This window comes from Mauremys mutica, chromosome 5 (genome assembly GCF_020497125.1).
Source record: "Mauremys mutica isolate MM-2020 ecotype Southern chromosome 5, ASM2049712v1, whole genome shotgun sequence".
NCBI lineage: Eukaryota > Metazoa > Chordata > Testudines > Geoemydidae > Mauremys > Mauremys mutica.
Genome location: NC_059076.1, coordinates 33,300,507 through 33,308,729, shown reverse-complemented (window position 1 = coordinate 33,308,729; position 8,223 = coordinate 33,300,507). Strand labels below are relative to the sequence as shown.

General features: G+C 41.2%; 1 non-coding gene across 1 annotated transcript; it reads left to right on the top strand.

Moving 5' to 3' along the window:
- Positions 1-4,056: 4,056 nt before the first annotated feature.
- On the top strand, positions 4,057-4,155 carry LOC123372101. Its single transcript, XR_006580101.1, has one exon. It is a non-coding gene; the product is annotated as a U6atac minor spliceosomal RNA (small nuclear RNA).
- Positions 4,156-8,223: the final 4,068 nt, after the last annotated feature.

Below are 8,223 nucleotides of genomic sequence, written 5' to 3'. Positions count from 1 at the left end.
CAGATTAAAATGATAGAAAGAGAGGGATAACAATGGGTGCTGGAGTTTGAAGGAATCACTTGTATTGTGGGATAAATATTATGGTAATTGCTGCTGATTTAATCATTGTGGGGGTAAACTCTTGAGACGATTAACAGTGTTTCAGGGTTTGCACTAGCTAATTCTCCAAATGGTGGTAGTGCAAAATATAATCTGAATATTTATTTTGTGCTCATCACTACAGCATCTGGGAACTTAACAAAATTATTACCACCACAGAGGTAGTTACTGCTGTTGCTATAATATTTACCAAGTATATTCCACTTTGAAAATACCAAATCTTTTTACCATCAACTTTACAACATCAGAATGACATGCATAAGTTAAGTTTCTTCTATTGCTGTTGAACAATTCTTTTCCTAAATATATAGGAGAGTTGGATAACGTCTGAGAATAATATAGAAATTAGTCAAGCAATGTTATTTCAGAATGCCAGTCAGTAAATGAAAGACTCCAAAATATGCTGAGAGTGTATTAAATACAGCACTGGTTCTCAACCCCGGGTCTGGGGCCCCCCGGGGGGCCAAGAGCAGGTTTCAGGGGGTCCGCCACGCAGGGCTGGCATTAGACTTGTTGGGGCCAAAGGCAGAAAGCTGAAGCCCCGCCACCAGGGGCTGAAGTAGGGTGACCAGATTACATGAACAAAATATCGGGATGCATGGGGGGGGCAGGTCCGGAGTGCCACCGAAGCAAAAAAAAAAAAAAAAAGTACTGCCAGAGCACCGCCAAAGCAAAAAAAGCCCCGTCGGGATGCAGGACAAACGACTGAATATTGGGATGGTCCCGATTTTATCGGGACGTCTGGTTACCCTAGGCTGAAGCCAAAGCCTGAGCAACTTAGCTTTGCAGGGTCCCCTGTGGCGTGGGGCCCTGGGCAACTGCCCTGCTTGCTACCCCCTAATGCCGGCATTGGCTCTTATATGCAGAAAACCAGCAGTTGTGGGCCATGGAGTTTTTATAGCATGTTGGGGGGCCTCAGAAAGAAAACGGTTGAGGACCCCTGATATACAGCATCTTAAAAACAACTTGATAAAAGATCATCTAAACAAAAAGATTCTAGATGTTTGGCTATATTTTCATATGCTTGACTAGTGTAAGGAACAGCAGGAAGGTCTGTCAGACTGTGCAGACAAATAGAAGATTATCTAGACAAGGTTCTATTCAATGGAATTCAGTAACCCCAGTGATTATCGTTTCCTGCTAATGTGATGGAGTTGATTGAGAAACCACCACTGGAGAAGCATTTTTAAGCCATATACTGCCACTTGCAGGTCAAAGTAAATCTGCATTTGTTACATTAGGATACATGAAAACAAATGTATTTGTGCAGATGCTGGGCATGGCTTCAATGAGATATAGAGATAACACATTGGAAACATCAGAGCTGTAGACTATTACTCTATTAGGAAAGGGTGTTAAATATGACCCCAATCTGAATACAACTTGCTTTACTGTCAGTGAGCAAATGTTGACTGGATGAGATTGTTACTCACAAAAGAATCCTGTTTAGGGAAACAATTTTAATGTCCAGGATTTTAATGAAGATGCCATTGGAACACTCCTCCTTGACAAATCAGTAGTATGAGCATGCTCATTAGAATAGGCCCTTCCTTTAAAATTTGAATTATTCATTGCAAGTTTACCATAAGCATGTGAAGAACTAGGAAATTAACACTGAACACACAATCATAGTTGATTATATAGCTTAGGCTCGGCTATGCCAAATTCAGACTTGGTGCAACTGAGCTGCGGGGAGGCATAACTGGATTTATATCTTTGACCCTCAAGCTGGCTTGGGGCCTAACTGGCGCCTAATGCAAATTAGAGCAGCCACAGGGCTGCTCTAAATTGTGCTGGTTGGAATAATTCACTAGTGGGCTGTTCTGCTGGCCCAGGATCATCTCTATCCATTCCCTACCTTTTTTGAGGGTAAGTAGGAACACAGGGCTGGCTATGCCAGCTTTTCATTGCTGATGGATTCACCAAAATCATGGCAGCTGTTAGGGCAGCTTTAGGTTTCCTTTGTGCCAGTGTATCCTTGGCTGACAACCAGACTCCTTGTCCACAAGGAAAGGAAACACTCCAGTCCATTATAATAACCTTAATAGAATATTGTAGTGGGATCGCAATTGAGGACCATAAGGAAGAGAACAAGAAAGAGGAGAGCAAATAGAAAAAAGAAGATGAAGGCATGAAGATGAAGATGAAACATGCTGCTTTGGCAACACTTGTGATTTAGAAAATTTGACCTACCTGATTAATCCTTTATTTTACATAGGGAAACAGAGGCCTGGAGAGCTTGTGATCTGCCCTAAAAGCCTTGAATGAGAGTTTGTGTGGCCTAGTGGATTAGACATGAGACTGCATCAGAAGACCTGCTTTCTAACCCTGAACTGACTTCTTGTGTTGCATAGGCAAGTCACTGAGGCTTGATTCTCGAATATGCAGATTTCTCTTAGGAGGCGCTGAGCTCTTTCAATCTAGTTGACTGCAATGGAAGTTGAGGGTACTTTTAACGCTCTGTACCTTTTTCTGAGCCTCATTTTTCCCCTCTGGGGAAAAAAATGTGTTTTGCAAAGGAGACATTTTCCCATCTGGGAAAAATAGGTATAATGCCGCATACACTCTGCACCTCACAGAGGCATAATTCGTGTTTGAAAAGTACTTTGAGACCTTTGACAGACATGAATAAGTTAAACTTCCAAGCTGAAAGACAAAAGGAAAAAATTCTTCTCTCTCATTTCAGTAAATACCCTCAGTACCTCCACAGCAAATGAGGAACTACTCTGGGTTTGCAGTGGAAGTGCCATATTACTGCATGATTTTATCACAATAACTCATGTTAATTTTTTGAGGAGCACAAACTATTCTTAAAACTTGCCTTCTTTCTCTTTTTGGGTACCACAGATTCACTCTAGCCATCTCCAGCTCTCCTTGAGACCCCAGAATGCACCTAACTGGCTGGCTCTGACACCAAAGGTACCTGTAACGGGCGGACTCACCCCCGCGGCGCCTCCTGCTGGTTGCTCTGGGGAATTAGCTCTGTCCAGCGCTGGAGCGCCCTCTGCAGGCAGGTGATCCACCTGTCTTCTGGCCCCCGTGTCCCTCCCTGGACCCGGTGCCCTTTTACAGGGGGTGCTGCCCCCTAGCAGTAACCCCTTTCTCTTAGGGTCTCCCCTCCTCAGGGAACCCTCACCCTCTATCCCCACCTTGCCTCAGTATATGGCTACTGTCAGTCATTGTCTAGCCCCACACTCTGGGGCAGACTGCAGTATCAGCCTACTCATCACCGGCAAGGAGGGTTTGGACCTGCTGCCTTGGCCTACCCCTGGGCTGCCCTCTGCAACCCCCAGTACCTGTTGGCCCACTGCTAGGCCGCAGCCTGGGGCTTTCTAGGCTGGAGCTCCCCAGCCTTCCCCAGCCCTGCTTCACTCAGGTATCCAGTCTCCAGCTCCTAAGCAGCCAGGCCCATCTCTCTCTATAGCCAGAGAGAGACTGTCTGGCCTCTGGCTTCCCTGGCCTTTTTATAAGGCCTGTGGCTCAGTTTGGGGCGTGGCCTCACCTGCAGCCACTTCCCCAATCAGCCCAGGCTAAAGGCTGTCTTCTCAAGCCCTGCCAGGCCACTTTTTAAACCCCTCCGGGCCGGAGCGGGGTCCGAAAGCTGTAGTTGAGTTGTAGACAAGACATATTTAAAGCATGAGCCATTAGATTGTAACTTTGTTGTAACTTTCTCCTCTGTGGGTGGGTGAGCAATTTCAGTTTCCTAGAGCCTAGAATCACCAACACTGGTCAGCCAACCCAACTCAACCCTTAAGTTTCTCTTTCACCCAGCCTGGCCATAGCCTTCCTTATTTGTGGCTAAACTTTATATAAATAAATAATAAAATGTAATAAAAATAAATAAATAGTATTCATGTTCCATTCCCATATGAAAGGGAGCTGATGAGCATACTGAATGGCAAGAAGAAACCTCAGCGCCCTGGTTTTAAGCTGCAAGGCAAACTTAACTGCCTCATAGTGTTGTATGAAAGGAGAGAAGGCTAGCACTCCCCTTGAGCTTTACAACATGCATATGGTGAAGGCATTGCCACTTACTTTGTGGCATTTATCCAAGGTGGGGGTTTTTTTAAGAGTGAAAACACATCTCTACCATTTTCTAGTAAATGATTTTGCATAGCTAAGATGCTAGGAAGCATAAATAAGGGCAGTCACTGAATTAACCAGGGATGAAAAAACTGTTATGGAATTACACAGTAATGGTAACTAACTGCATTTGCTCCTTGATGTAGAACTTAATTGCTCTATTTTTATTAGTAGAAACTATATGCATTTCACCCATGGATGGTATAATTAAGTTAATGATCAGTGAGTGTAATTAATTTGTGATTAAGCCCAATTTTCTGAACCTTTCATTCTTGCACTTTCTGTAATTAGGCATCTTAAGTACCTTAAATGAGTTGGAAAAATGTTTACTTTTCTTTAAAAACCTTCCTGGCAAAGAGAAAAAGAAATACTGAAAAAACTTGCTCATTTGTACTAATGACCAAGAGCCCCACTGAGAATTACTCAACTTGGTGAGTTATCAAACGAACAAAAACAATTTTTAAAAAGTAAGGATAACACATCACCAAGCATTTATGTTGAGAATCATAGTTTAGTTTTAATTATCTATTAAACTACTTCACAGAGAATATATACTAGTTAAAATAGTGAAGTCTTAGTTATCTGAAACCTTCTCTTTGTGCCCTGCTCTTAACTCTTATGCAAAAGTGTATACTCAGTACCCAACTACCTTCAGTTTATTAGTTCACCTTGTCTCTCTAATATCCTGGGACCAACATGGCTACAACATAGTTGCATAGTTCAAATGGTGTCATTCTAAACTCATCATCGGATTCAGAATATTTATTCCAAAAAAATTAAAAACTGAACAGAATACTGCACATTTTAATTCAAAAAGCTTATGTAGTTGCAACACTATGCCACAGCTCTGTTTCTATGACCACTGCACTGCAAAGGTCTGAGTGATTCTGCACACGTTCTCAAATTTGTGTAACCAGTGAAAATTTAATAGTGATTTACAATTCTTCTTGGGCAAGGGAATGACTTAACCATACAATTGTGTGAAGAATACAACAAGTAGCAAAGCTAAGAAGAGCACAAACTATTCTGAAAACTCACCCTCTTTCTCTCTTTGGGCACCACAGAGTCATTCTAGCCAGCTCCAGCTCTCCTTGAGACCCCAGAATGCACCTGACTGGCTGGCTCTGACACCAAAGGTACCCAAAAGCTGTAGTTGAGTTGTAGACAAAGCATATTTAAAGCATGAGACATTAAATTATAACTTTATTGTAATCTCATAATTTTCTCCTCTGTGGGTGGGTGAGCAATTTCAGTTTCCTAGAGCCTAGAATCACCAGTACTGGCCAGTCAAACCAAACCAGCGCTTTACTTTCTCTTTCACCCAGCCTGGCCATTTTTTTGTGTATTTGTGGCTAAACTTAATACAAAGCCATTAATCCTAAATTCTACAGGTAAAATCAATAAGAGGTTTTCCTGAGTAAGAACTTCAAGATTTGACTTTAAGAATAAAGCAGTCTTTAGGGATATTGAGTATAGTGTTTTAAAAAATGGACCATGGCAATTCTGTTCTCAGGTCCTCCAGCTGGTACTATACATCAATAGCAACCTGTTCAAACAAGGCTAGTTCCTAAACTCAGAAGCTATCACCCTATAGCTTGAAAAAATGTTCTACATACATCTAAACTCTGGCTCAGTCATATTTCATCTGTACTCAGGTGATAACATTAGCTTCCCATTCTAACAAAGATTCCATTGTTAACATTCAAGGCATTTCATGGTCCACCACGCAAGGCTCATCATATTTTATTTTCCTGTCATACAATTTGTTCTGCTGCTCTTGGTTCACAAGCTGCTGGTAGAATTCATTGTGAAGTGATGGATGTTGGGAAATTGTGGCAGAGTAGCCACCTATGAGTCAGGGGAACTGAAAAAGCAGTTGGATGCCCTTGAATAAAGGTTCTTGCTGGGCCTAACTGGGGTAAAGTAATAAAGGAATTTAGTTCACCTCTATGGGCTTTTTGGGCGCTGCCTGCAATTATACAAACCTCACTTTGCGAGCTCATTGGAAAGCCATTCCTCAGAGGAATCTGCCTAGCAGGAATTTTACTCCAAGGGCTGAAGGTTTATTCTTGGGACTGGTTAGAAAGACATGGAAACCTTTGAGCTAGGGGGTACGGGCAATTAAATTGTACTACTTAAATTTCCTAGAGAGTTTCCTGTGTGTTTGGCAATCCTACCTTTACTTTGAGAACCTGGATTAAAATGTGCTTCACCTAAAGGAATTTGGAGAGTTTTTTTTAGAAGCTCTCTGCTGTTGCATTATTTGTGAAACATTAGAATAGTCTTCTGTCTTGGGATTGCTTAGTTCACCTCCAAATCACAGACACATCTAACCACATATCTCCTACGTGAGGGTTTCTTTTGAAGATTACACTGGATAAATTTACTGTTGTATTCAAAATTCAAATTTCTTTTAAACTTGTGTATAATCAGCCCAGTTATTCTAGCATAATGTATATTACTTCTTCAAAGGGCTCTGGGATGTTTATATGAATGGCACTATGTACATATGGTTTTCATTGTACAAACTGAAAAGAAAAATGATTTGAAATATTTAGATCAGTGGTTCTCAAACTTTTTTTTTCACGGACCACTTGAAAATTGCTGAGGGTCTCGGCGGACCACTTAATGATCTTTCCAAATGTTGTGTTTACCATTAGCTAACTATTGTAAAGTGCTTTGTGTAAAAACGCTATATAAAAAAACCTTAATAATAATTAACGGGTTTTTGCTCTATAAATAAAAGCACACAACTCATATTTTAATATCAGTAGTCTTACCTTTCTAATGCAATGGATGTGCCCTCTCTCCCCCACCGCAGCAGTCCCCGAGCTGTGTCTGGGAAGGAGGGCTAGAGATGGATTTTGAGGCCTGGATCAACAGAAATCTGATTTAAATGGACCTCAGGCCTCCAAACCCAGAAGATCTCAAAACAAAGTCACTACAGAACATATCAAAGGCAGACAAGACCTACACTGTAAAGACTATTACATTTCAGAAGCAACATTTTTAAAGAATCAGTGCAATGGGCTACTAGTACCAGTGCTCACATCTCAGCAAATGAGAAATGTCTTAACATGAAAGAGGAGTCCCTTTGCTGCATTTTGTATAATCCGTAAATGATTTGATTGTAGTCTAGTCTTTATGTGATAAAATCATTGACTAATGTCTTCATATCAGCCCAAGAAAGAAAGGAACATATTCTGGCAATGTTCCGCCGATAATAGAACATCCAAAAACAAGTTTAATCGGTTCCTGTATAGAGAACTCACAAACAAAGATGAAACCCAGACTATTAATGGTTGAAATGAAGTAATGCTGCAGTTATTAAGGGGAAGAGTTATGGAAAGAAAAGAACTCAGTAAGTGTTCGCAGTCAAAATGCAATTTCAGGCTTATTTGAATTTAACTTTTAAAAACAATTCTTGTTCATCCAGTTATTTGTTCAGATTCTTTGAATTCCTTTGTGGAGAATTGGGGCTGCGCCATTAGGAATGGGAGAAAAATAACGAAGAATAGTCAGCATGACAATGGTAAAGTAAAGTGAAATGAGGGGGCTCACTGAGATCATGGTGATTGGTATGATGTGAGAACCTACACAGACAACTAGAGGAAGCACATTGATGTTTAAAGTAGCTTTATACCAAAAAGAGAGCCAGTGAGAATACCCTATTGAACCTCCACTGTTAGTAGGGTAGTTAGTTTGAGGTAGCTGTGACAAAACCTGTGACCTACTCATGTAAAACTCCTATAGGTAGATTGAAAGCAATGGGAGCTTTGTCAGAGCAAAGACTTCAGGACTGGGACCTCTGTGATTGAACAGGATATTCAGGAGGTCTTCAGAAGGGTGAGGGGGTTCTTTCCTGTGACCTCACTGTCGCCATTCATGATTTTATTTCAGGTCTCATGACATTTGATATTTTACTTAACGCCTCAACTCCTGGAGACAAGAATCTCACCTTTCATTTTAAAAAAAGGTACGTTTCTAACCTGTGTGGTTGCAGAGAAAAGCTTGAAAATATGACCTACGTGCACCTTAAAT